Below are 27,788 nucleotides of genomic sequence, written 5' to 3' on the forward strand. Positions count from 1 at the left end.
CGCAGCAATGAACGCATTCGATAGCCACTTAAAAATAAAGCCACTAAAGCAAAACAGAATAGAAAGGTGTATCTGCAGCGACGAGTAAATCACGCAGTGGTGCTCCGTGCTTTCGATAACTATAGAATAGAAAAGAATATAATAGTTTATTGACGTCACAGCGGGCATGATGCTGGAGGCCTGCACAAAAAGCTGAGGAAAACAGCTTGACGCAGCCGCAGGACCCCGCGTTGGCAGGTGTACACCACATTGAAAAAGCGTGCCAGCCACTCTTACACTCACAGCCTGACGGAGCCGAAGACCCCCACGTTGACAGGCGTACAGCGCATTGAAACATGTACAAGCACCGCTTACACTATAACATACACTCATCTAAACTACAGTTGCACAGAAGATATAGCAATGGCACGCAACAAACTGCGGGAGCAAGATCTCCAAAATAACTTGGAAATAGGATGCATGGTTTACCAAAGGAGTTACAAGCAGTAGGGATTGTATTGTAAAAGCTTTATTGTAAATTGTAAAAAATATAGCTTTCGCAGTGCTTCCAAACGCGAAGGAAACAGCGGAAGCGTTTATAGGAAGTGCTGCAGAGTCCCTTGAAAAATTATTGATTGATTGATTGATTGATTGATTGATTGATTGATTGATTGATTGATTGATTGATTGATTGATTGATTGATTGATTGATTGATTGATTGATTGATTGATTGTAGGGTTCAACGCGCCGACACAACGCAGGTGATGAGGCGCGCCGTAGTGGAGGGCTGGAGGGCTCCGGATTAATTTTGACCATTTGGGGATCTTTAAGGTGCGCTGAAATCTCGTACACGCGGGCGTTTTCGCTTTCCGCCACCATCAGAAAAACGGCCACCGCGGCCGGAAATCGAACCCGCGTCCTCGAGCTAAGCAGCGCAACGCCTCAGCCACTGAGCCACCGCAGCGGGTACCTTTAACGATTACGTGCCCGTATGCTTGAATATCGTACGAAGATCCGAATGAATTACGAAGGCACTGTAATTTACTTGACAGAAGGGCCGACTTTCCGTAGCCTGCTCACCGTAGGGTACCTACAGGAGCGAAGCAGTGTCAGGGAGAACCGCAAACTATAGTATAAAAAGACGCTTTAAGCCCACTATACTGACTGTGCTGGCACCATTCACAACCCCCCGAAAAGGTCATCGCTGCAAGGGAAACTCAATCCAGATGTCCATGCGACGGGACAGGCCCCGGTTGGATGCAGGACAACTGGTGGAGCAGCCTTCCCATACCCTCTAATCAGGTGTTCCTCGATCGAGCAATCAACAGGGTCTTACAGGGTGCGGGGCAGCCGGAACGTCGCTCGCTTCCCCTTATCCGGCTCCTTTTCCTTTGCCTCCATTGATTGCGTTTCCACGCTTCTCGCTTAGGGGCAGTGGACGAGGATAAGAAGGAACCGATTCTCGCACCGCTTCGCTTCGACGACAACGAGAAAACGGCGTGAACAATTCTCACTTGTCTCCTCGCTGTAGTTCGCCGCCTAAAGATGGCCTGCCAAGGCCAGCTCTCGGCCAGTCTTATCGCGTCGCCGGGTTTCCAGCGAAATTTTGGTTTCTCTTGGCGTTAAAGCGTAACGGAGAACTAAAGTGCTTTAGGGGCCGACATGTGGAGGCGGCGAGCAGCGGTGGTAGTACACTAAAAAGAAGAATAGGAAAGACAGCAGAAATAAGTGGATGGGGACCAGTTCAATCCATTTCGGGCGCGATGCACACGGAGGCGTTAGGGTTGCGGTCGATCCCGTACGCGCTCTTTCGGCGAGGCTGAAAACGTAAACTTTGATGTTTAAGGTGAGCTATTTTAGGGAGAAAAATTTGAAGGCAACATTCTAACCGCGGTGACGCTAGCCGCTGGAACAAACGATACACATAGCCCGATGACCTCGTCATATAAAGTTATGTTGCATACGGGAAGCCGTACACAAGCCGAGCTCCGTCGCCTCCGTCATGCGAGTGGTAGCATGGTGAAGTGAGCGGCCCGCAAATGTTGCTGCCTTGAAGATGACGACAAGACGGCGAAGGCAAACTTAATTGGTTTACTGCATGGCGAGACATGAGCCGAAGCAAGACAAGAACAATACCCTTTCGGGCGAGGTTACAGTACAGGACTCGCGCTGAGTGACAGCATTAATTCACTGCTCCAACGTGAATGAACTTCAGCGCTTGTGGGCTCTTATTAACCAGCGAAATTAGCACAACAGAAGATAGCGTAGCTCTACAAAACGCCCTGTCGAAGGTATGCGATTGGTGCAAGGAGAATCAAATGCTGCTCAACCCCAAAAAGTGTTCGCTCCTGACTGTGAGCAGAAAAAGAAACATTTCCGACATTCTTTATAATATCAACGATAACCCCCTTGCCCGTGTAACGGAGCATAAATACCTAGGAGTTACAATAACCACCGATTACAGATGGGAATCGCACATTAACAACATCACTTCTTCGGCATTGAAACGCCTGTTTATGCTCCGACGACGACTGCGACAGGCACCACCTCACGTAAAGCTATTGGCCTACACGACGTATGTCCGGTCCGTACTGGAATACGCCAATATAGTTTGGGCCCCTTATACTAAAGAATTAATCAATAAGTTGGAAGGTGTCCAAAGAAAAGCGGTAAGGTTTATCTTTAGCCGACATAAAATGAGCGACTCTCCGACACAGCTATTAAAACAAGCTGGCCTATTCACCCTGGATAATAGAATCAAGATAGCCAGATTAAAATTTTTGTTTCAACTAATTCACGGTCACCTAAATCTAGAGGCCTCAAAGTATATATCAGTTGATCGTACAAGGCTAACCAGACTAAAACATCCCCAAAGGCTAACAGAATACCGGTTCAATGTAGACTGTTTCAAGTATGCTTTCTTTCCATTAGCAATAAGGGAATGGAATTCTCTAGGCAACTCAATAACTGGTACCAAGAGTTTAACAGAGTTTTTAAGACTGGTAGAAATGAAAATTAACGCGATGTGACTATTACTTGTTATCACTCAAGTGAATGTGTGTATCAACTCATTTGTGTATCATCTTTTCACGAAATCACGAATTTTTGAAAAGATTTGTAATGAAGAGCATTAATCAGTAATACCGTACGCAGAGGAATGTTGTAACCTGTATTATCAAAGCATGTACGGTATGTTACATATGAAAAATGCATGCGTTCCTTGTTAATACTTATTCAATGAAGAGAGTATAATGTGTACTACAGTCCACCGATTGTGTAACCCCACAGTGCTTGAAAAACTGACATATACTGTGTATATGCCCTTCCTGCGAGAATCCCGTGAGGGATTGGCAGTATGTTTAAATAAATAAATAAATACCCAAAGCGCTAACGGTCAAACATGCGTTCCCTCTGGTTATTTTTTTTTTGCACATAGTGCGACATGGTACAGACACACACAATGCTCCTTCCATAGTTCGGGAGGGGTCGGTAGTAGTGGCGCACGCTGAGTCCAAGAGAGGGGAGATAGGAGGTCTCCGCAATGATGCCAGCGTCCTTTGGGCGTGTAGTCATACGTCGCGTTTGCCGACGCCGAAGTTTGAATCACGCACACAGCGCGGTGCCAGCGATCCGGCCTTTCCTAGGCGCATTGCGGCTTGTTGGGATCCGCTGGCTGCAAGCATGAGTCAGCGGCACAGAGGAGCCCACTCGAAAGGCGCAAGTAGTGGAGGCTCCGCCACAGAGCAGCAGAGCGTTGCACGAAGCTTGAAGCACAGCGGTGCGCTCATTCGTAAGAGTTACTAGTTCTCCTAATATCCATTTTCACTATTACACCTATTGTGTCACTGTGCCCGGTTTACAACGCAGAGGTTGCACCTGTCAACCGCCCTCGGGAAGCATGACAACCAGCAAATAACTGCGCAGACTGTTTTATGTCGCAGATGTTGCCCATCGCAACTCCAAAAGGCCACAAAAGAATCACTTCCTTTTTTAAAGGACAGATGTTTGTCTGAGCGATTGTAGGAACACAGTGTACCATTTTTCATACGAAATTTGGATAGGTTATCTGTTCTGTTTTAACTTTTATTATGGCCCATGGTGTTTTCCTTTGTTACCTTTAATTTATCTATTTTTCTTCCTGCTCCTCAAGCTGTATTCCCCGTCTCTGAAATACCTTTTCTTTCCCTTTAAATCATCTATCCTTTCCCACTTCCCATGCGTAGGGTAGCCAAGCGGACTGTTCCCTGGTTTACCTCCCTCCCTTTCTTATACTGTCTTTTCCTTCCTTCCTTCTTTCCTTGGGATTTAACGGTTACTGTACAGTGCTATGTATAGAATCTTATTTAAAATGAGTCGAAATTATCTTCAACAAAAAAAATGACAAGATCCGTGTGATTTACTGCCTCATATTACGAAATGTTACCAGGGAGCTTTTTTCGGGACCAAAACTGTCACTGCTGGTGAAGCATCCTAAAATATTATGCGTTTCTTACAGAGACGTACGCAAACAGCTTTTATATGGGTATTAAGGCCAAGGGCTTACATCCATATGATTTAACCACGCACGTTGTAGTTGAAGTTGCGCGAGCCAGGGAGCGTGAGCCCGGGATCGCGCACCAAAATAAAAAATCCCGGGCCATTTTCAGTAACGTGGAACCGGGTGAGGGACGAAGCATGCACTGTATCAGGGACTTCTTGGCGCCTTGGTGTTTTTGCGAATGGAGGTGAAACCGTCGGAGGTGGAGGTATACAGCTTTGCTGTAAGTGTCTTGTCTTTGAAGCACGAAGCTCTCTAGCGCGAGACGCAAACGAGTGTTTTTTTTTTAGTACACGTTACGGAGCGCTCCAGCGCGAGGCGTAAACAAGTGTCCCGGTGTTTTTTTTTTTGTTTTTTTTTGTACGCGTTGCATTCTAGCCCGAGGCGTAAACGGGTTTCGGGGTGTTTTAGTACCATGACTGCATGAGACGACGATTAAGATGACGACGATTACAGGAGACGCCAACAGCACCAGCTCCTAAGAGGCTTCGCCACTAAAAAGGAGCAGCAGTGCAAGAGGAAGGTTGGAGGAAGTGTCTGAGGAATGGTGCCGCAGTGTACGCCATGAAAAGGCGATGGCTCGCGAGCAGAGCGAGCTTCGGGCTGTCCAGGGGGCTGGCCAAGTGTTGATGGGCGTGACCGCGAAGGTCAACAGAAAGTTAGAAAGTTCTACGGGTAATCAATAGAAGTCCCAACTAGGCTTTTTCGCCTTCACACTTCTATGAAGTTCTAAGCACCCTCCGAATTTTCTATTGACACTTGTGCACTCAAGACAAGTTCTACGTTCTTCGTATACAGCGAAACAAAATTTTAATACAATGTTGCCCTTCCCCGCCGCAGGATACGCGTTCATGCAAGCTTAGTAGAGTTTGAGTTTGGGCTAGCTGGTAACGATAATCCACGACGTCGTATAGTGCAAAAAGTAGGACAAGGAGGAGGCTTGTGCTCTTCGCCTGCTTCTGTCCTTGTCTGTTTTTATGCGCCACATGAAGTCCTAAAACAAGGCCCTCCGCCAATGGCACGTTAACCAAAAGAGTTCTGTCAAGACAAACGGTCCCTAAATATAAAACGATGCCAATTGCATTACCCCAAGCTCAGATGGGGAAGTCACGCATGGGGAAGTCATACTTACATGTATGGTGCCGATCTCGACTTCGGTGCACTGTAAGGGCAACGGGCAAGGAGACTACAAGCGTAGAGGCTGGAAAAAAAAAGCTGCAAATAAAGCTCACTTTGTTCTAACAATTTCATCATAACACAATAACAGACAAGAACACGATATCAACGTCAGCCGTGCTGTGTAACGGAAACAGCTACAATACTCTCCCTACTCGCGCTCGATCCGGAAAATGCGCACAGTGAAGGGGAAATAGGAAACTGAAGAGAGCTACTGAAAAAACAAATGCAAACAAAGCGAAATTTGAAGAAACAGACGCGTCTCTCATCGCCGTAGGAATTCCCCAGCGTACACGCCTACCGCAGGCATCGTTCCAGCCTGACGCACGCTCCCAAACCCCCAAACACTGGCTCGTTCTTTGTACGACGTACTTTACACCGTAGCTGCAGCCTCCAACGTTGCGAATACGGCTTCTTCTTTTTTTTTTTTTTCGCTGCTCACTTTCTGCACTTGTCTGGCGCGCCCGCCGTGAAACGATTGATTTGGGGAGCAGTGCACGGTGGCGTTCTGAGGAATGGAGCTTGACTCTGGGCGGAAGCCAGATTGTGTTTGTTGAGCCTAGACGAAAGTTCTGTGCGAGAGGGTGCTCACGTATGTACCGGGGTAGTTGCGCCGACGAAAACAGACATCGAGAGTGACAACAACAAGACATGCTGCAGAGAACAAAGAACAGTTCGAAAAACACGTCGGTGGTGTTTCTTTTCTATCGCGTTTCACTTTCACGTATGCATATATATATATATATATATATATATATATATATATATATATATTCCGCAGGCTTTCCTCTAACGGGAAAGCCCCCTCCTCTCAATAAAAAAAGATACAGTAGACTTTCGGTAAGACGAACTCAAAGGGACCGTTATTATTTGTACGTATTATTGGAAATTTGTCTGAAGCGGAGGTTTTTTGCATTGTGTACGTTACAAAAGAGTAAAAGTGCTGTTCGCCTTAACCATAGAGTTCGTCTTTACTGAGTTAGTATTAGCCGGAGTCTACTGTGTATCAATATTAAGCAGCAACGATGGGCGAAATAGCTGCTATGTCTCAATTCATTCGCGTATAGTAAGTGGGTGGTACATTGAAATTGGAGCCAATCTTTTATCCTTAATGATAAATCGCCACTCTTGCAGGTCGTAGCTGATAGCACTCGGTTAGGTATCCTTTAAATTTACGCGATACGCGCTACCTGTGCGTTAAACAAAAGAACTGGTGCGCATTACGCTGGCTGCGCGGCGTACAAATAACAAAATATTTTTTTTTACCTTCGAATTTCCTTAATAATTAGTTAACACTAACGTCTAAGAATAAGTTCATCATAACTCCCAAATCTGATCGTTCTGCGCTAACGCCCCGAACTGTGCAGAGAATATGACCTGCTCATTAGGGTTACAGTCTTGAAACGAAAGGGCTGAAGTTCGACGGGCAGCTGGAAAATAGCAGACAGACAGAAAGCATCTGTCCTCATATAAAGGCTTCTGGATTTCTGGGGCGGGATAGATCTCCTACGGACCTTGTATGCAGGTGAAAAAAATCTTGTGGGCTACAATGCACTACCTAAAGCTCGATACGGCTTTATCAAAAGTTTTATTGTTTCTCGTTGTTACGAATTCCATCGTTTACAGTATTATTGCAATAAAAAGGTCGGGTAAGTCAGAATTACATCCATGTCGCTTTCAAAAGAGATAGCATGCATGTTGGGGGGGAGGACGAAAAAATGTGGTTGATCGTTCTTTCATTGGAATCAGTAAAACACGAAAGTGAAATGTGCCTTGTCAAAAGCATTGGAATGCTTATTGTGCATCGATGTGAACTCGCACATCGCTATTTATATTTTGTCGGTATGGCACCGTTAGACGCATCAACATTAGGCACTGGATTGCAGGCGCTGGAGCAGTGTGCAAATCCGATTAAAATCCCAGGCTCTCGCAAACCGTGCGGACAAAACCGAACGGGTTGTCAGCGAATAGTTTGTTGAAGTCACGGTCCGCTACAGCGAAAGGAGCATGATATACGGGTCGGCAGCAGTCTTGTGGGTGTGCTTGGCGAACGACGTCTTGCTGCGACAAAAAATTGCCCCCATCTCCCCGTGAGGGAACCTTGGTCTGATGCGGCTCATGCATACGCGAAATGAGAGAGTACACGTGTTTTAGCGACCACCACCCAGCTCTTTATTACATTTAAGAATGATGACTTTATGGTCAGTAAAGTGCACAGTGAGCGGTTGCCGCAGCAGTGGTCGAGTTTCATCGTCGATGTTGGAGAAGAACGAGAGCGAGCGCTGACTGAACCGCCGCGGAGCGATACCCGCTTTATATTCACAGCGCTTGAAGGAGAGGAGACCACGGGAGAGAGTCGCGCATGCGCGCACATGCGCACCGGAGAAGCTGTTAACGCAGCGTTAACGCAGCGAAGCGCGCGCCAACCAAGCGCGCCAGCTGTCGTTATGCTAATGCGCTGGAGTGAGAGTGTTGCGCACAGCTGTGGGAGAGACGAACGGAGGAGAGTTGCGCATGCGCAGGTGGCGTGCGGACGGACGCCGACGACGCAGGAGGGACATGCCTCAGAGCAAGAGATGCGCCGCATCTAAAAGGCGCCACAGCATTGGTCCTGCTCCGTGGCCTGTAAGTCAGACGCTTGCGTTGCGGCGAGCTCAGCTTGTGGAACGCTGTGGCGGCCTTCCACAAGCTGAACGGCGTTACACCGTTACACATAGGCGGTGGACAGGTAAACACGGCTTCCGTTGCTATGCGCTGCCCTATCGAGGCGCCAACTATCGGCGCTCATTAGCGTCATGACGCACTACTTCGCTTCACCTCTACTAGACGGCAGCACCATCTGAATGAAAAATTTAGAGGAAGGACATAAGGCGCGTTCTTACAGCTATCCGGGAATGACGTCATGGCTCAGTTGGCAGAGCGTTTCACACCTCCCGTTGCGGCTAGACTGATCGTGGCTCGAATGCTAGCGCAGTCGCGCCAATTTGGAACTTTACTGGTGATGTAATTTGCGTGACGGATATGACGTCAGTGAGGTTTCTGTACCCCGGCCTGAAACACTTTCGTGTAAAAATTTCGCCACTTCTGCATTCCCAGCACCACAAGCCAGTGAAGACATTCCTAGAACGAACCCTCTGGTAACTTTAAAATTTCTCGTCGTTCCCTCAGGAGCACCAGGTTAAAAGTGCGGCTTGCTCTATTTTAGCACAATTTCTCACACAAACTCCCCTATTTCTAACAAAAACCTTTTAGTGGCTGTGATATTTCTTGTCGTTCCCTCTGAAGCACCGGGTTTATAGAGCGGGATCTATTTTAGGCCCCCTGAAGCGAAACACAGTAGCCGTTCTCGAGGAAAGGGATTAAAGTAGTAAACCCTGCTCGTTTGAACACGCGTAGAACAAGCATGAATACACGACCAGGCCTGGCATTGTGAAAACCGGAAGAAAAGTTGTTTGCAGTGTGCCTTTACCGCTTGGTGTACTAGCATGCATCGCTTCCTCCGCAAACAGACGTAAGCACAGGAGGGCAGGAGAAAATGTCTGGGAGGCGCGTGTAGAGCATTCAGCTAAATCCGCCTTGGGGCGGACAAACAACGCGTGGTACAAACTTGGCGCTCCTTCAAATAGAAGTTGTACGTGTGAGAGGAAAAGGGAAAAATGAAGAGGAGACTTTTAAGCCTATTTGTAGCCACGAGCTAAATATCCTCTGTCAACAAGCGTTATGGGGAGTAAGTAGGATTTACTTGAGCCGTCGCGTAATGTCTTGTTCCGTAGAAGTTTTTTTCAATGTTCAACCCACTTCTCTGTGAGGGAGGTCATAGAGGGCTCAGTGATAAAAAGAATGGCTTTAAGATGTAAAACAATGCTACACCTGCAGAGAGGAGGGAAAGCAAACAAGCAGTCTTGGAGTGGGATATATAGGCTTAGCGTTCACAGCTCTTACAACGAGTGTGGGGCTGACACGCGGTGCGCAAAGCCTTGTTTCGCTCGTGAATCTGTGTTACGCTTAGTTTTTCTTTGTTTTGGTAGACCTTGTAGTCCCGTCATGGAGTGGAGCATATTTTAGAGTAAGGCGTGGCTTACGGATCGAAGTTTTGTTCACGATAAGCCGTAGTTTTCTGACGCCTTCTACGCTCTTCCGACGATTAGTTCCGGCTTAACCTCCTACCAAACAGTATTCTTCATACATTTAGGCACGCTTATGGGCTTTCGTTTGGTTTCGGACAGGAACTGTTTACTGGCCGATGGTGTAAGAAGTGCAACTTCATTTTTATTGGTGCTTCAAAAGTACAGATTGAACACTTTCACGTAACTTGCGAGTATCGACAGGCTACCTGTAGTAGAAAACCACTTGAACAGACTATATAAAAGAAAGCACGTTCATATTGTTGAACCCCCATTTGCCACAATTTTAGAGACCCTTCACCTTTTCGTTGTCTGTGTTTACTATTGCGGGGCAATGCAGTAAAATTTAGTCGTTTTGACCTAAAGGTGTTTTGATGAAGGTAAATACAATAATAATGGGGTAAACATTTGTCCTTTACCCAATGACAGTATAGCAGAGTTTAACAATGCCATGTCATTCACTGAGTAGTTGAGAAAAAGTGTCGTGGGAAGAGCACACTTCGTTTTTTTTTTTCCCCGTGCACATCGAAGACAGCGACAGAGTCACAGGAAGTGCCCACTGAGGCTGCGTTGTTGACAGGCTCTCGGTAAAACTTCCAACCATGTGTGCCAGATTATGACGTCCGTTAAACAACACTAATTGACCAAAATAACTTTATGATATTTCTACAATGCAGCCCCTGACACATTTGAGCTGTACTTTTGGTGCGTGAAGCTTTGACTGTTACCCGAGATTGGAGTTTTGAATCTCATTTAAGGTTTAAAGTCCGTACCAATTAACGCTTGACCTTAAAATCGAGCTAAAATGTACAGTATTATCGTATACACGAATAAAAATGGGGAAGGTGGTGTTGGGCCCCCTACAAGGGTGGAGAAAACGCAAACAATACATTAGTCAGCTCAATGGTTTCCTTTGGAACATGCGTCTAGGGTTTTTGCATCAACGTAATAACGAATAAAATATCTCGCGATGTTTCCCGACCTCCGATAGAGTACTATGAACGTAAAAGTTAAAGGCTAAAATGCTCGGTGCCAACACGTATCGGTAAATAGATCGCAAACAGGACACGTACAGCACCATTTCTCGAAATCAAACTTCTGGCATTTTGTTCGCCTATTTCTGTGCTAAAAATTAACACGCAACGACAACACAAGGTCGCCGGAAGTCACATCCATAATGTAGTCAAACGTAGAAATCTTTTCCTCGTGGGCTGTGTTTCCACTGCATTAAAGCGCAAGCTAGGGAAGAGCACAGGCAACGTCATTAAATGGTATTACAGGGCCAATTTAAAGCTTTCGCGGCCTAAGAAAAGTACCCTTTCTTGGTGCGTAGGAAACAAAGACCTCAGAAACGTTCGAGTCAATCGCACTCGCAAATTAAAATGCATTCGTATACGCACCATTTATACATTTTTCACGCCTTACGGTTAAACCAACACACGGGACGCGGGGAAGGAGGGCAGGGGTGGGGGGTGGGTAGGGGTGGACATGTTGTGGGCCCAATCTCGCCCCTACCGATTTTTATGAAGGACAGCTTCAGGTGCGACTACGACGTCTCCACGTCTACGATGACGTGTCAGAATACGGCACGATGACAAAGATTTACTTAGAGCATCCCAATTGTCTCAGTAGCGAATTAAACAATCCCAGCATGCGAAAATGCAGTGGGATCGCGACAGCTCGTGGTGGCTGCACATGACAATTGGCATGGGTTCGCGGGAGAAAGCTCGTGAAAATACTTGGCAATTTAACGTCAGTCGAATGTGAATGCCTTTTGTAACACTCCCTGACCGAACGCATGATTGTCCGGTGGCTTTTCTCACAGTTACGCCTTTTTCCGTTGAGGAAGTCAGTTGAGAAAAATAAAAACACGAACAGAAGATGTATGAAAGTTTACAGTAAACGTCCGGTACTCGAGTGGATTCATGGCACTTCCTATGAGCCTTAGTGCGAAAGCATCTAAGCGCCCAGCTGCAGTGACCAACTACCGGATGAGGTAAACATTTAAAATTAACGCAGAAAAAATCGTTCACAGAAATTATGAAGCGCGTGAAGTACTCGTTAACGGTTGGGTTAATATGCGGATCTCTCGTCAGAACGCTTAATACCCGGTGAACTCCCTGAACACGTATAAAGCATTAAAGTGTTCTCCCTTCGCCCCCCCCCCCCTCTCTCTCTCTCTCCATATTTGTTTTTGTAACGTGAACGTACAGACGTCTAAAAACCAAACATATTTAGGCGATTCTGCTTTGTTCAGAGGCGCTTTCAACGCTGCATTATTTCATTGTAAACACAAACACCGTTTTCTCTACGTGCGCACCGGGCTGAAATCAACTAGTCGTGTAGCGTATTCTTGCGTTCACCGGCACCACACAATAAGAATCTGAAGTTCGTACAAGCTGAGCTCCGCATGAACACGCCAGGACACTTGAAGGAAATGATATATTTTAGCTCGCCTTCAAACATGCAATTCTCGGCGCCTTGAACAGGATTTCTCTTGCGACATCGTCATGATGGAAAGCCCCACGGATAGAAGCCGAACTTTGGCTATAATATTCAGGCACGCCTAAATTGGCGCCCAATGTGGGTGGTTTCCTTGACATATGCCGGTGGCATAAGGCGACAACGTGCCCATTTGTTGCCCAAGGATGAGTAGGTGTGCGTTTGTTAGCGAATTACATCGATCGGGTGGAAAAGCTTGAAAGATTTTTTTTTTGTTTTTTCGATCCAAAGACATTATTTGCGCGCACAGGTGTTGCGTTGGCAAGACCAACCGGATGCGACCGATCTGAGCAAAACGGCATATTTCGTGATATTTAATTAACAAATTAGGCGGCGTTGGTTGGCTAGGTTGTTGTTTGTTGGTACATCATTTCATCGGCGGTCGGCTTACGAAATGCGAGGATTACCAAGTATGCGCATGTATCTCAAATTTATGTCGACTTGGTTTGTCAAGTTTATACCTGGTGCAGTGTAATTCCTATTTAAAAGGGGTTCAAGCACCGTGCACTAAAAAGAGCTGCGCAAGATGTGAGTAATGCGCTCAGATATTCCCATTTAAAAATTAAGAAATAAATTGAGAGGCAGAGCTTTTATTAAACTTAAGAGGTCAGCATTACTATCAGCGCGGATCGCTGACGTGAAAACGAGATAAAATACAGCGACAAGGGGGATGGGGTGTAACCCTTAAACATATATATATACATCACGGCATCGTGAAAGATGCTGCAACACCGATAATAGGACGCCACGAAACACAACACGACGCTATAAAAGGCGATGTAAGCCCGTATCTTAATGTATACTCATAGGAAAAACACCGTCATAAGTACAAAGCCCTGACTCTCCTAAGGCCATGAAAGGAGTCACAAAAGTTTCTGGCCCTAGCGCCACACGCAACGAAAGCTTCGTGATGCGCTCACGTCACCCGCGTAGAAGTCCTCTCAGTGCTGTCGCCGCTTCTTTAGCGAGCTCCTGATAGGAGCATGATGCGGGATTCATGTTCTACTGTATAAAGAGCACCGGGCACAATGCGAGTCTGATCGCACAGCTGAAGCAAGAAGCTTCCGATGTAGGCAACAGCAAGACGTAGTCGGTGTAGCGCACTCCCAGTTCTCTTGGTCAAACCTTGTGAGGGCCGAGAATTGCTGTTTGGGTCTATATCCATGGAGAGGTGTATACCTTCTGGAGCTATCCTGCCAAGCGGGTAGCTGAAGTTTCTATTTGAGGTCAAATACGTCTGTCCGGCCATAATATTCAGAAAATGTTATCCCAACAGTTGTTCGCAGTTTGGAAGATTTTTTTGGTACCCTCGTCGCATACGCTAATACACGAAATGTCAGAATTATCAGGCACCAACTCAAGAGAGGTTTGATGTAATTGCATTACGTCCAACTCGCACTCAAGATAACTACTGCTATCCGACGTCGTATTCAGCCCTCGCAAGGCTGGACGGCAATTCAAAACGATTACCCAATGCACACAAGTAATTGGCCGATATACAAAGGAGAACCACACTTGTAGCAGTGAATAAATTGGGTAGAGTGACCAATACGATGGCTCTTAAATCGAACAATAAAAAGAAATGTGATAGCGTAAGGTATTTAGCGTTCTTTTCTTTATGCCCTAACGCATGGAATGAGTGGCTCTGGCGAAACATTTGACCGTTTGTTTCGAAGTCCCCCCGCCGCCGTTAACTTTCTCGATCCACGTTTCGCGGTGGCAAAGCGACTATTTCCAAAAGCCTGTTGACGAGTTTGGCTGCTACACAAATCCCTTATGCATCCAACGCATGTGCCCCGTAGTATGCAAGCAAAGCATTGCTATAACAAAGCCGTCAGAACAGGAGACTGCGTCGTCAAAAGCGGATCCGATTTGCTCTCAGTTCAGTGCTGTGGAGAGCATGAAACACTACAATGAAAGCAAAATTTCGAATAAAACAATTTCTTCCAAGGTTTACTGTAAAATTCTTCAGGAGGAGGATTTTATCTTTTATCGCAGAAAGTGATGGATTCCTGGCTCCAGAAAAATTTTGTACGTAAACACGTACCTTTTTTTTTTTTTCGTTCAACGCACCTTCTGAAGTGACGTATTGGTTGTAGAGTCAACAGCTAAATTGTTAAAGAGTTCGTCTGTTATCCAAGTTGTTTTTACGAATCGCGGCTATGTCGTTAGCATATTTCTTATTGAAGAGGCGGCTTTTATCGTAGTTATTGCATTCCGCGTTCTGAACAATTCGTTCCAAAGAGGAAATAACATCTGTTCTCCGTTACTGAGTCACAGAGCGATCGCAGCGAAGCAGTGAGCGATAGAAAAGCACTAAATCAGTGTCAACTGCGAACCGTACACAAGTGCTGCCTCTTGTGTGTGCTCGGAAGACAGGAATGAACGGGCTCTAGAGAGGGAAAAAGCGTGCCGTACCAAACTCCCGTTTCTCTTTGCCTGGCCTTTTGAATTCAACGATCGGACCTTCCAGACGCGGAAAGAGGGCCTGAAACGCAGGCTGTTTGTTGTGTCTTTAACCTTTTCCCCCTGCTAAGTGAAGAGATTGCTCCATCCGGGCAGTTTCGAAGGGAGCTCAGTTCATTTGTTGCCGAAAGAAAAGAAGAGAGTAAAGATAACGAAAGCGAAGTCGCGTGCCGAGCTCATTAACACGTACCGAGGAAAGAGCGACAACGTAAACGAAGCTGAAGTCGGAGTAAACGGTGCCAGTATGGGTACTCTCAGGTTGAGTCCGTTCCGTGACAGAAAAAAAAAAAAAAAAAAACGGGGGGTGGGAAGGAGGGGGTAGATGAGGGGCTTAGTGAATTGCCTTCTCCCCACGGAATCGCTGTCTCTTTGCCTTTCTGTCTTTTTGGCTGTCTTGCACCAGTCTGAAATTAAACAGACACTCTCCGTCCACCTCTCCCTTCCTCGATACCTCTCTCTCTCTTTCTTTCTCTCTTCAAACAGCTGCATAAACTCGCTCTGTTCTTCCCTCCCTCTGTTAAAGAAAAAAAAAACATCCACGAAATCACAAAATGTTTCCTGTAAGACTCTGAAAGCGAGTTTCGTAAATAATGTGGCCCCACGTATACTAAACGCCGACTCAGTACTAAAACAATTACGCGCTAGAGTGGCTGACGATCGCTCGAGGCCGACACGGTAACGCACTATGCGCGATTTACTGAGAATACCACGAAACGGAAGCAGATTTTCTCAAAGTAGGGTAATGAACGTGCAGTGTTAAAACTACGTGACGGACCTTGAAGAGGAGGCGGAACATTTTGAGCCTGTCGTGCGCGGAGACTGATTGCATATTACGTGGCTACGGTAGTTGAGCCTTTCATAAATCTTGTCAGGCCTAATGGCGGCACCTTGTTGTTTCCCGTGGCCACGTATCTCGTGCACTGCTTTAGAAGGTAGACTAACGTTTTAACTAACATCTGCCTCGCCTCTCTTCCTATGCGCGTAAAAAATGCCTGCGTTCTTAAAATGCTTTTGGTATTTCTGTACGGGCCCGGGGGCAGCGAAGCGGCACATTCCGAGGCCGCAGATCCCGCACACCGCGAAGTTCGCCCCTTGACCCACGACACCTCATTTTTTCTCTCATCCACACCCACTGATTTCCTCCTCACCTATACAGATATTCTCGACCACTACCGACTATCCCGCTGAAAATTCCCACTAATACAGCCACACTCTCTCGACACGAAGTTACCACCCGCCTAAAATCGCAGACAAACACATATTCTCACACAACCCTCCTCCACGCCGTGCTTTGCACACAATACATTGCCACATGTCAACACTGCCCACAATTAGGCGCACTGTTCGGCGTGATGCCGGTATTACTGGACGTAGAAGAAATCACCCCATCCTTCATAACATATCATCGTTACCAGAGTGGGAGGCTGCCATATCTCTAGCCCAGCTCCTCTCGTGCAAGAAGCGCTCGCCCACTTGCCTGAAGACACCGAGCTCCCAAAATATCGGGAGGCGCGCTGTCTACATGACTGAGTGAACAGCTCAGTGGTGAAATCACCACAACTTTTTGGGCAAAATACAGTTATTACTCCTACCACTGCTAGGCGCACTCTTTCAAATAACAGTTGTATGCCCTTAGAGGCCACTTTTCCCCGCTTCCCAACACACTCAACGGCAGTAGGTGGAACTGGCGACCGGCACGACCCTAGGAGGCTGGTGGAGAGGCTTCATCCCGCCAGCAAGCACCAAGGTATTCGGGACTGAGGAACGCAATATCTACATTTCTTCTTTATAATGGCGGCTAGGAAAACATTTACAAATACATTTTTCTAGGAACTTGCACGAATGACACCAAGTTAACGACTGATGAAAGGCACGAGCAAGGGCTTACATTCATTCATCCATTTGTTTTGCTTTAGGCGAAAAGGAGGCTAGGAACAGAGAAAGTTTCATCCTTTTATGCGTTCTCTCCGATAATGTTCTGATTGATTGATTGATTGATTGATTGATTGATTGATTGATTGATTGATTGATTGATTGATTGATTGATTGATTGATTGATTGATTGATTGATTGATTGATTGATTGATTGATTGATTGCAGGGTTTAACGCGCCGACGCAACGCGGGCGATGAGGCACGCTGTAGTGGAGGGCTCCGGATTAATTTTGACCACCTGGGGATCCTTAACGTCACCGAAACCTCGAACACGCGTACGGGCGTTTTTTGCCTTTCCCCTCCATCAGAAAAGCGGCGCCCCCGACCGGGAATCGAACCCGCATACTCGTGCTCACCAGCACAACGCCTTAGCCACTGAGCCACCGGGGATGATTTTCTTATAATGTTTACTGGTGCGTAATGAAAGTTCGACGTTTCGAAAGTTTCGAACCTGCCATAGTGTGGGTGTTGTTCCCCACTTTTTTATTGTTTTCTTTGGGGGGGGGCGGGGAACACGGAAAGGAATTGGAATTGCAATCGGAATCGGTGCGCAATGAAAGTTTTGACGTTTGCGGGAGAAGGTCCTCGTATGTCAAAGTTGCAGCATTTAAATTAGGCACCGTACAAAATATTTAGAAAACCAGGTTGTTAATTCCCTTCCATGTTAAAGAATTGGGATGTCACAGGTCAAAAAATAAGGAATGAATGAAGGTAAAGGAAAGGCAGGAATGCCAATCAGGCTGCGGCCTAGTTTGCTACCGACACGTGGGGAAGGGGAACAATGGGAAAAAAAGACAAACAGGAAAAGAAAGGGTAGGGAAGGACAAAGCGTAAAGAGGTGTGACCAGCGTTACGACACTATAGACGATAGAGTTCATTGACTTCATAGAGAGTAGACTTTAGTGATACGGTCTTCTGTGCAAGTTCGGTGTTTTTAGGGAGCACAGGAGCGCTTTTGTCGCCTTGTGCTTAGATGACAGTGAAGGCCAGTGGCCCAGGATTTTCTCCTCAGAGAACGGCCGAACGAGTTTTCCTGAAAATATTTTTTTTAGGAAAATGCGTGCGCTAACCTTGGTGAATTTGGCCGAGAAATACGGACACGACCGACGCATTTGGAGAAGGGGGGGGGGGAGGGAAACAACAAAAGGAGAACGAGCGAATGCTCCAAGTTCGAGAAGATTGATGAGCGCCAGAATCCAGCCGTGGAGTGCCGCTGCAAGCTGTGCCTTGTTCGACAAGGCGGAAATTGAATTGTAAAGTGCCGAGAGGTGCGCGGCGCGGGAAAGACATTGCCTCCGCAATGCTGAAGGGGCGCCTAGAACCTCGATCTTGACGAATGCCTCATCTCAAGTGACGCCTTGCTGCGCGATCACGGAACAATGTGACGCACAAAAAACAAAGTGCCTCAAAGTGCTGCACGCTCACGCCTGATACGAAAAAAGGTATAACGCTGGTTGGCCAGGGATAACATGGTTTCTAAACAAATGCTGAATCTCCTCTCCCCAAAAAAGGTCGATGGCATTCTGTTCCTTCCAATACTGTAGCCATTCCTTAAATGGCTCGACCCGTCTTTTAAAACATCCGTTTTGTAAGGAGCACCCTTCTCCGCATTGTGTCCCTCTGTAGGTACGTGTTTTTTCTCAATTGAGAAATGTGCCTTTTTTTTTTTGGCGTTGAGGTCTGTTTGGCGTCAGTGTGCGTCAGCCTTATTTCCTCTAAAGGAAATGATACGCACTCATTGCTGCTTCTAAGGCGTCTACTAGTTGATCCCGGCCAAAAGTAAGGGACAGCGTCGATGAACGAACCGCAAGTGCAAGAATTAGCTGAGATATAATCATGGCGTTTAGTTATGCTTGGGGTATAATCTTTGGCGCATGGGTAAATGATTTTGGTCGTTTCGAGGCGTGGGCGCACACCCACATCCGCATGCCCACATCCCCACGCATCCGCCCCCCCTCACTCACTCACTCACTCACTCACTCACTCACTCACTCACTCACTCACTCACTCACTCACTCACTCACTCACTCACACACACACACACACAGACACACACACACACACACACACACACACACACACACACACACACACACACACACACACACACACACACACACACACACACACACACACACACACACACACACACACACACACACACACACACACACACACACACACACACACACACATGCATGCATGCGTGCATACACACGCATTGCAGAGTTGTCGCAGTCATGCACGTCCATCGAAGATTTCACACTCGCGTTTCGTATTTTCCCTCTATTTTCCTCCGACGAGCAGTGGGAGGGGGCGCTGGGTAGCTCTGAACTAGGGACACAACTCTCCCTCGTGGACAGGGCTACGCTAGTCGCCGCCAGGCTGGAGCCTGCGGTCACCCCGACCCCTTGAACCTGCTGTGAATATTGAAGTCTCTCTCTCTCTCTCTCTCTCTCTCTCTCTCTCTCTCTCTCTCTCTCTCTCTCTCTCTCTCTCTCTCTCTCTCTCTCTCTCTCTCTCTCTCTCTCTCTCTCTCTACGCGTGAAAAAGCGACATCAACTCCGATAAAAAAGGCGGCCCACTCCCGCCGGCGTATTTATAATGTATACCGGACATACATGCGATAAGTCACCCACGGCGCCGTTCAGCATTTAAAATAACTAAAAAACAAATAATATCAAATGACAACAGTTTTAGAGATGAGTTGTGAGTGCCGTAGTTTTTTCTCATTCCACTTGACATTTGCATGAAAAGCACCCCTCCATGTTTGTCTCAGGAGTTCTGTCACCTTTCTGTCAGGAGTACACCTTTCAATGCCTCTCCATTTTTAAAGGCTGCTTCACAGAAGGAGAGTCTTCGGTTAAGAGCGAAATAGAAAAATGGATGCTCTTCGCGCGCCGCCACTGCCCTCTCCGCTGGGTGCTAGGGCTCTAGGGGCAGTTTTGCTGGTGATTCCATCAAAACTTAGACACTGACGGGCCGAAGCAGCACATAGGCTATACAGCATGCCATAGTGGAAGGCTGCAGAGTCCACCTGGGCATCTTTAAGAGGCGTGGAAGTCTCCTACACACCAGCGTTATCTTTCGCCCGGATCTGAAACAGCTGCCGGTGACTGGATCGAACGCCTTATCGACGGATCCACCACCGGGCGTTCTCGTCATTGTAGTAGGCTTTCTTATTTGATTCCACACTTTACCCGCGTCTATATTTTTCATTAGCGGGATAATTTTAAAAGGACCCTTGCCGTGTGGCTTCGTCTTAACGTGGCATAAAACAAAGTTGCCTTTTACAGCAAAAGAAGCAAAAGCGAATGACAACTGAATATGTGTCCTTAAGAAGTTCGGTTTTCGGTGCTTTCTAAAGGAAAAAAAATATTATCACGTAAATTGTTGGAAAGGACTTAATTCTTGCAGTGTCGTGACGCTTATTTCTCGTGTTTGCTGTTGTTCTGGTGCACAGAAGAGCGGATAGGAGCAGTACTGTGGAATATTGTTCCTGATGAAGACTACCACTTTTGTTGTAATAGTTGGCGTGGTCGTACATCTGACTAATTTGTGTTCTCTTGTGAAGACATTACTTCTTTGAATGTTGGACACTTGTTTTTTCGTGTTGCTTTGTTAGGAGGCATTACCATACGTAGTTGTCGATGCTAAATTCTATACCAATACATTTTATTATTGGTGCTATCTGCCGGGATAAACATTTGAATGCCGAATAAGAATCTTCAGTACTGGTAATAACCTGCAACGTGTGAGAGGGTGCGAAGAAGGGCGCCAGAATTCGGTGCACAATTTTATCACAAGGGGTAATCTATACTTTTGTGTTGTGCTTCTACATCTCCAACCACCAATCGTTCAAGTTTAAATCTCTGAACATGCGGGAAAATGCACAACTCACTTAATAAAAGTCTGCTCCAATTTCCTCCCAACGCATGCAAATGTCTAAACTTAATCGACTGGCGAGATGGACGGGTAAAAGCGTATGTCCCGGTCTATTAATTGGTGACAGCTTTGAAAGGAGAGGAAATCCCCTTCGTCCGGACGATCGAACCTTTTAGTTCGGCTTGACAAGGAGTCAACCTTCCCATTTCAAATGAAAGTTTCCAAAGCAATAAATGTGTCACCTACGGGGCAGAAACTTGGAGGCTCACTAAAAGGGTTCAAGGGAAATTGAGGACGACTCACCCAGCATTGGAACGGAAGATGATCGGTGTAACATTAAGGGACAAGAAGAGGGCGGAGTGGGTCACGGAACAAACGCGTGTTTAGGACACATTAGTAGAAATTAAGAAGAAATGGGTGTGGGCAAGGCATGTAATGCTAAGGCAAGATAACGGTTGGCCATTAAGGGTAACAGAGTCAATCCCTAGAGAAGGCAAGCATGGCAGGGGGCGGCAGAAAGTTGTATGGGCAGATGAGATCAAGAAGTTTGCGGGGATACATTGGTTGCAGTTATCACAGGACAGGTATAATCGGAGAACCATGGGAGAGGCCTTTGCCCTTCAGTGGGCGTAGATAACCTAATGATGATGATGAAAGTTGTCACGAAGGCCCTCCATTCAAGCTTTCATCATTGGTGCCCCATGTACCTACCACGGTGTCTGATTAACTAGGGGGAAAAAAAGCATTAAAAAAAGCATAGCAGGCTGTGGGAGTCTTACGCAGCTGCGCAAGTTTCCGATGGGTCCCTTTTCGGGAGGAAACCATCGAAGCATAGTTATGACATTCTCAACGTTTGAAAACAGCGCGGAAGACGGGACGGAGCAAGTAATAGACGACACAAGCGCTGACGAACAACTGAGCGATTTAATTCGCAAGAAAATATATACATGAAAAACAAGGGGAAGAGAAGGAAAAAATACGAAATAAAATTTTGGCAGAAAAAGGTGATAGCTACTGATTAGTAAGTATGACAACGACAATCTTTCGCCGCGTGACGATTTGAAGACAACTAGTCACGTAGGTACGCGATTTCCTTATCCAACAGTGCCACGGATGGTTCGCTGATACAGTCGCTCCCTTTCCTCTTGATTTGGAAGGCCTCGAAGATCTCCCTCTCCCTCCGCCCGCGGTAAGAGGTGAGTGTGGCGCATTCAGTGAACCGAGGGGTCCGCCCCTCGGTTCACTGAATGCGCCACACTCACCTCTTACCGCGGGCGGAGGGAGAGGGAGATCTTCGAGGCCTTCCAAATCAAGAGGAAAGGGAGCGACTGTATCAGCGAACCATCCGTGGCACTGTTGGATAAGGAAATCGCGTACCTACGTGACTAGTTGTCTTCAAATCGTCACGCGGCGAAAGATTGTCGTTGTCATACTTACTAATCAGTAGCTATCACCTTTTTCTGCCAAAATTTTATTTCGTATTTTTTCCTTCTCTTCCCCTTGTTTTTCATGTATATATTTTCTTGCGAATTAAATCGCTCAGTTGTTCGTCAGCGCTTGTGTCGTCTATTACTTGCTCCGTCCCGTCTTCCGCGCTGTTTTCAAACGTTATGATGTACCAACAAGCCCTTCAGTTCACCCTATGACATTCTCATTACTCAAAAATTCAATCCGAAGTGTAATTGACCCAGATTTCTTTTTCTTTTCAGTTGGTAAGCCACAACGCACCAGGACAGAGGAAGGAGGTCCTTTGGAGCGCGAGGAGGGTCGGCACGAGCTCTATCGAGCCAATCCAGTAAATAAAGCAAAGCCAGGCCAAACCAGGTAATATTTTTACTTCCAATGTGCCTGTTGCATAGATGCAGTGCACGTGACAAGGGCCGTTAAATACTTTCTTTTAGCTTTTTCAGCGTCTCAACGACTTTTAGAGTGCATTTGATAAGCCCGAGCAGCTCTTAGATTCAACGCCCACAAAATGCCCGAGTCAAATATCACTTTTCTGCGAACTCACGAACCTAACTTGGGAACTATCACGAAATATTTTTTTACCCTTGAAGCGTTCTTCAAAGAACGCGCGTTGCTTGAGTGTTTATGTGACGTCACATGCGCATTATTTCCGCTGTCAGTGGGATTCCTTTCTGTAGCAGCAACATAAACATTCGATAGCTGCCGCGAAAAATTGCATCGAAATCCAGGTACCGACTAAAATAAGTGTTTCTTGTGGCAGTGTTTTGTAAGAGAACATTTAATTAGCTTCACTGCAGAGTCGCTTTAAGTGCGCGGCTTTCAAGTTATTGATTCCAACAAGATCAAGCGTTAAAATAATAGCACACGCCTTTCTGAGAAAAGTGCTCATGTGCGGGAAATACGGAAGTGAACATTGGGTGGAGAAAGGGAACGAACATGCCACGAAAGTAGCGGCTGGCTGAAGGCGCGTCTACCTTTGGAAGGACACACACCTAACAAGCTGGGAGGCAGTCACGAAGCCAGAAACTGTCCAGCTGTGTGTTTTAAAATGTATTTTAGTGGCACATAATCGATTGATTGATTGATTGATTATGTCGTTTAACGCGCCGACGCACGGGTGGTGAGGCGCGCCGTAGTGGAGGGCTCCGGATTAATTTTGACTCCCTGGGGATCTCTAACGTGCGCCGAAACCTCGAAGACCTAGGCGTTTTTGCTTATCGCCTCCATCAGAAAAGCGACCGTCGAACCCGTGTCCTTGGGCTCAGCAGCACAACGCCTTAGCCACAGAGCTCGTGCGGCAGGTCGTGGCACGAAATCAATGCGGCATGTTAGGGGAGCAATCGGTCTCGGGCACACGCAACAACGCCGAGGTCAGTAGGCTGCGATGGGAACGCTGAGGCGTGATCACGCCGGCTTCTACCCACCCTTCATTACTATCATGTATCTCGCTGCTCTTATCTATTGTTGTGCAAAGCCTTGAATGAGTATGCGTGATTTCTTTGGTAACATTTAAGGCAGAACGTGGGGTTAGTTTCATTTGAGTGAACTTTGACATTGTAGCCAATGCAAATACGCGCACATAAGGAAGAAATACGCAGAGGAAGGAAAGGCCAACCTCGGGGCAGACGTTAGGCATCAGCCGAGGCGTTTTCTTTTTTTCTGGAAAAAATACACAATAACACACATTTTGAACAGAAAACAATGTAAGTAATGCCTCGTTAATATGGACGACTCCGTTCCCCAGAAAAATCCTCCATAATGTGAGTCGTCCCTAATAACGAACCAATGTAAACAACTTAAACTTTAAGGAATAAATGTCGAAGGCCAATGCTTCTTCATCTGGGTTTTTTTGTACCTAGGTGCTAAAAAGCTTTACAAACTGCCACGAGTTGAATGACATCCATAGAATCGCCCTCTTCCATAGCAGAGCTTTCAAGTATTCAACTGATGCCGAAGGCGCCTCACTTTTGAATAGGCATATTTCCTTTTTTAGCTGAACGGACAGCTCGGTCCGTTTATGCTTAACACCAGTCACTGCCTCTGCCGAACTGACCAGACAAGCGTAAAGCCTTGCCTTTTATGGGCAGCGAATATTGGCACGAACTATTATCGTACTGTTACACGGCCCTGAGCCTCAGGACTTGGTCTTCCGGGCGTATGCCGCGCCGGGCCGTCTTGTTACATAGCGAATAGGTGTCGCCCTGTCGTAACTACCGTAGAGTGTTATTCGCTGACCATAAATGTTCCAAATCTAATTCGATGATAACTGAAGGAGGAACATTCCGAGATAAATGCTTGCTTCGGCTTTGTATGCTTCGGCCAACAGTCAATTCCTGGTACGCGTTGGGGCCTCCAGGGGTCACCAGTAATCTTTTGTATTTTTTGCTTTGTGGACCGGTGTGCATGATAACCAGACAAAAATGCCTGTATTTACCCGTTTCATCCCCATAATAGCCGTCCATAGTCTGGACTGCGGGTTTTTATATTAACGGGGAAGAATGCATGGCGAGGGACCGGTCGCCGAAAACTTCGTCCATATTGCCGGGCGTCCATATTAAAGGGGTCCATATTAACGAGACATGACTGTACTCGTATATAGCGCACATTAAAATCGATTGCCATTCTGTTTCAGATAAGCATAATCTTTTTTAAACAGGTACACGGGAGGGGGCGTCTACATAGTTGTCACCATCTTTAATTAAGCGAAGTGCCTCAAACAGGGTTGTTGCGCCGCAAAGCGTCGTAGAACACGTGTTTCCTGGAGGTCACACGTGCAGAGGCAGTGATATGCCAGATGCCCACCCACAACAGTGGCTGAAGAGCAGCGCGGGGCTTCTGTTAACATTTCCTTCGTGTAGCGACCGGTCTAGCCGACGTAGCAAGCAGTTTCAACGGAATAGCGGGACCCCGTAGACCACTGCCACTTTCCACTCAACTACACGTACTGTGTTTTTCGGCACACACTGCCTTGACATTGTTACTATTCACGACATTGCGCTTGCACCAAAGCTTGCATGGCGTCAAAAAGCGGCTGGAACGGCTCATTTCTGAGTCACTTTCTTGACGGCAATACCAACATAGCGCGCAGTGACCGCAAGCTCTGCTTAATTCACAAATAATGCAATGGGCAGAATTCTTTGCTATGCAACCCTACGCAATTTTTAGAAAGGGCCGAATTATAGCTAAGGGCGAGTATTCTGGACAACGGATACTAAAGGGTGTTGGAGATTCCATCCATGGTGAAAAAAATGTCTTTCGCCAGAATTTCGCTTATACAATATTGAGAACAGGGGCATAGCAAAAAATAATAATAATCTCGACGTGGGATCTCTCCGGAAATCAAGGGACCACCAGGACATATGAAGAGTGTTAGATTTCACGCTGATCCGCCGCGTGGCTCAGTGGCTAAGGCGTTGCGCTGCTGAGCACGAGGTCGCGGATTCGATTCCCGGCCGTGGCGGCCGCTTTGCTGACGGAGACGAGAAGCAAAAACGCCCGTGTGTACAAGATTTCGGCGCACATTAAAGATCCCCAGGTGGACAAAATTAATCCGGAGCTCTCCACTATACGGCGCGCCTCATCGCCTGCGTCGTGTCGGCGCGTTAAACCCTCTACAATCAATCAATCAATCAATCAATCAATCAATCAGTCAATCAATCAAGTTTCACGCTGAAATGTTGGCTTGTATCAGGAAGTCAGATATAGAAGTGAAATGTAGAAGCCGGGCACGACAGGGCTCGACAGGGTTCAGACTGTGGTTGTGCGTTATTTCCAATTATCTAACCATCTTAAGGAGGTGGGTGTAAAATGCGGCGCTTATGTGCGGCGCCAAAAGAAGCACAGAAACGGCGCATTTTTTTCTTGACAATGTCGTTGTCTACGACATGTCGTAGACAACGACATTGTCAAGAAAAAGATGCTCCAAGAAGCACAATTCACCTCTCGTTGAGAGCAATGTGGCGGTGATCCGCAGAGTACCATACGGAAATTGCTACGTCGACCACTCCTGTAGCACCATCTTTTAAATATTAAAAGAGCACCGCCTAGCTGTTACGTCATTGCCGAGGGATGGGGAGTTGGCAGATCATTGCCACCATTGCACACTTGGCGTGCAGGTCAGACGTCTCCTGCGACGCAACAATCCAGAGAAATATTTGACGCACTGCGTATAAGGAAAAAAAGTGAATTACTGTATCAGCGTCTGTTTATATTTGAGGCACCGTGTAAAACGGAAAAAGGGAATGACAGTGTAAGCGTCAGTTGTTTTGTACTTGTATAAAAAAGAGTAGTGCTATCTGAAACGAAATGGCGCCCCTTTTTAATGCTCACTGCACAGTGAGAGTTTTCTCGGCGAAATACGTATTTGTTATATTTTGTGCCATACGAACGTCTCGTTGATGTCTAGCGCCCGTCCTATCTGTGTCTTTCTCCGTGACCCCTTTAGCGCTGCCTACAATGTCGAATTTTTTTCGGCGCCACCGACTCCTGAAACCTGAATAAAACGGGGTTCCAGCTATGGCTGGCCTACGAAGAGGACCTCTGGCAGTTTTCTTTACGTAGCACCAGGTGGCTCTAGATTCATCTAGCAATTGGCGGTGAGATGTTTCAGTGGCGCCCCCTGGCTCCGACGTCGGCTTAGGGACTCGCGCCGCTGTCGTCTGCTACACTCCGCTTGTGGGGGCAGCAGTGCCTGCGCTAGAAATCGCCCGCTTTGATGCTTTAGTGCAGTGGTTCTCAAGCACGAGTGTGTTGGGGACCCCTTTCGGGCTTGAAAAAGTTATGGGGGACCCCGCGATGAACTATGTTTATCCGTGTCATATTGTAAACAATGTGCACATGCAGCCAAAGTCTCCAACATACTTATCAATGCCCGCCTTTTGCGGCTAAATTTTATGCCGATGTGTGCAAAACAATTTGCTCTTGTAGCTCAAAGTCAGCGAAACACCTAGTACATGCCGGCTTTTTGTGTGTCTGGCTCTTTGGCATACCTGGCGTGTTGTGCAAAAAAAGCCAACGTAAAACTTCCGCAATGCGAAAAAAATAATGTACATGTTATGCAGCAAAGCCACCTGTTTGCCAGCCAGCAAGTCCTTTTTGGTAAGATGACACGTCATCACCCCACTACAAAGGGGAAACCAATAGCAATCATCAATCATCATCATCGGATTGGCAACAAGGAGAAGCAATTGGGTGGGGGGGGGGTGAGGGGGGCGGGAGAGTTTCGACTTCGCGGAGCCCTGAAATGCCATCGGGGAGCCACTGGGGTCCGCGTACCCCCCATTGAGAACCACTGCTTTAGTGCATTAAAAAGCGTATTTCCAGTGATTAATGTATTTTTCCAGCTGCTGACACCTCTCAATAATCTCAAGCTGTATCCTGCACAAGTTTGCAACACACGAGGAGAGAAAGAACAACTTTCTTCAGCGCATCGGTCAAATCTTCATGTCTAACTAACCCTTAGCTTATTTGCGAGGTCCAGTGCTGAGAGCATTTCAATAAGAACCCAAATGCGTAGGCACCCCTAAAGTATTTCTGAGATTCTGTTATGGAGATTCAACAGTCTAATGCTACGCACCAAGCAGCGGGCCCTTTCAAGCGCATCGCACAGCGGGAAATAAAACGGCTGTCTCCTACTTCTGTTGTTATTGTTGTTGTTCACGTGTATCACATGAATGTTTCTTCTGTGCCCAGCTAATTAATTTTTATTCACCGTCACA

General features: G+C 46.7%; 1 protein-coding gene across 1 annotated transcript in view; it reads left to right on the top strand.

Annotated features, from left to right (window-relative positions):
* LOC144178688 (uncharacterized) overlaps positions 1-27,788 on the top strand; it is a 286,853-nt gene that overhangs the window by 188,560 nt on the left and 70,505 nt on the right. Inside the window, exon 3 of the mRNA XM_077706708.1 lies at positions 22,314-22,428. The gene's annotated coding sequence lies outside the window, so the exon portion shown is untranslated. The remainder of the gene's footprint in view (positions 1-22,313; positions 22,429-27,788) is intronic.

The sequence above is a fragment of the Haemaphysalis longicornis genome, unplaced genomic scaffold (assembly GCF_048455015.1).
Source record: "Haemaphysalis longicornis isolate Haplotype H1 unplaced genomic scaffold, Haemaphysalis longicornis Haplotype H1 scaffold_4, whole genome shotgun sequence".
NCBI lineage: Eukaryota > Metazoa > Arthropoda > Arachnida > Ixodida > Ixodidae > Haemaphysalis > Haemaphysalis longicornis.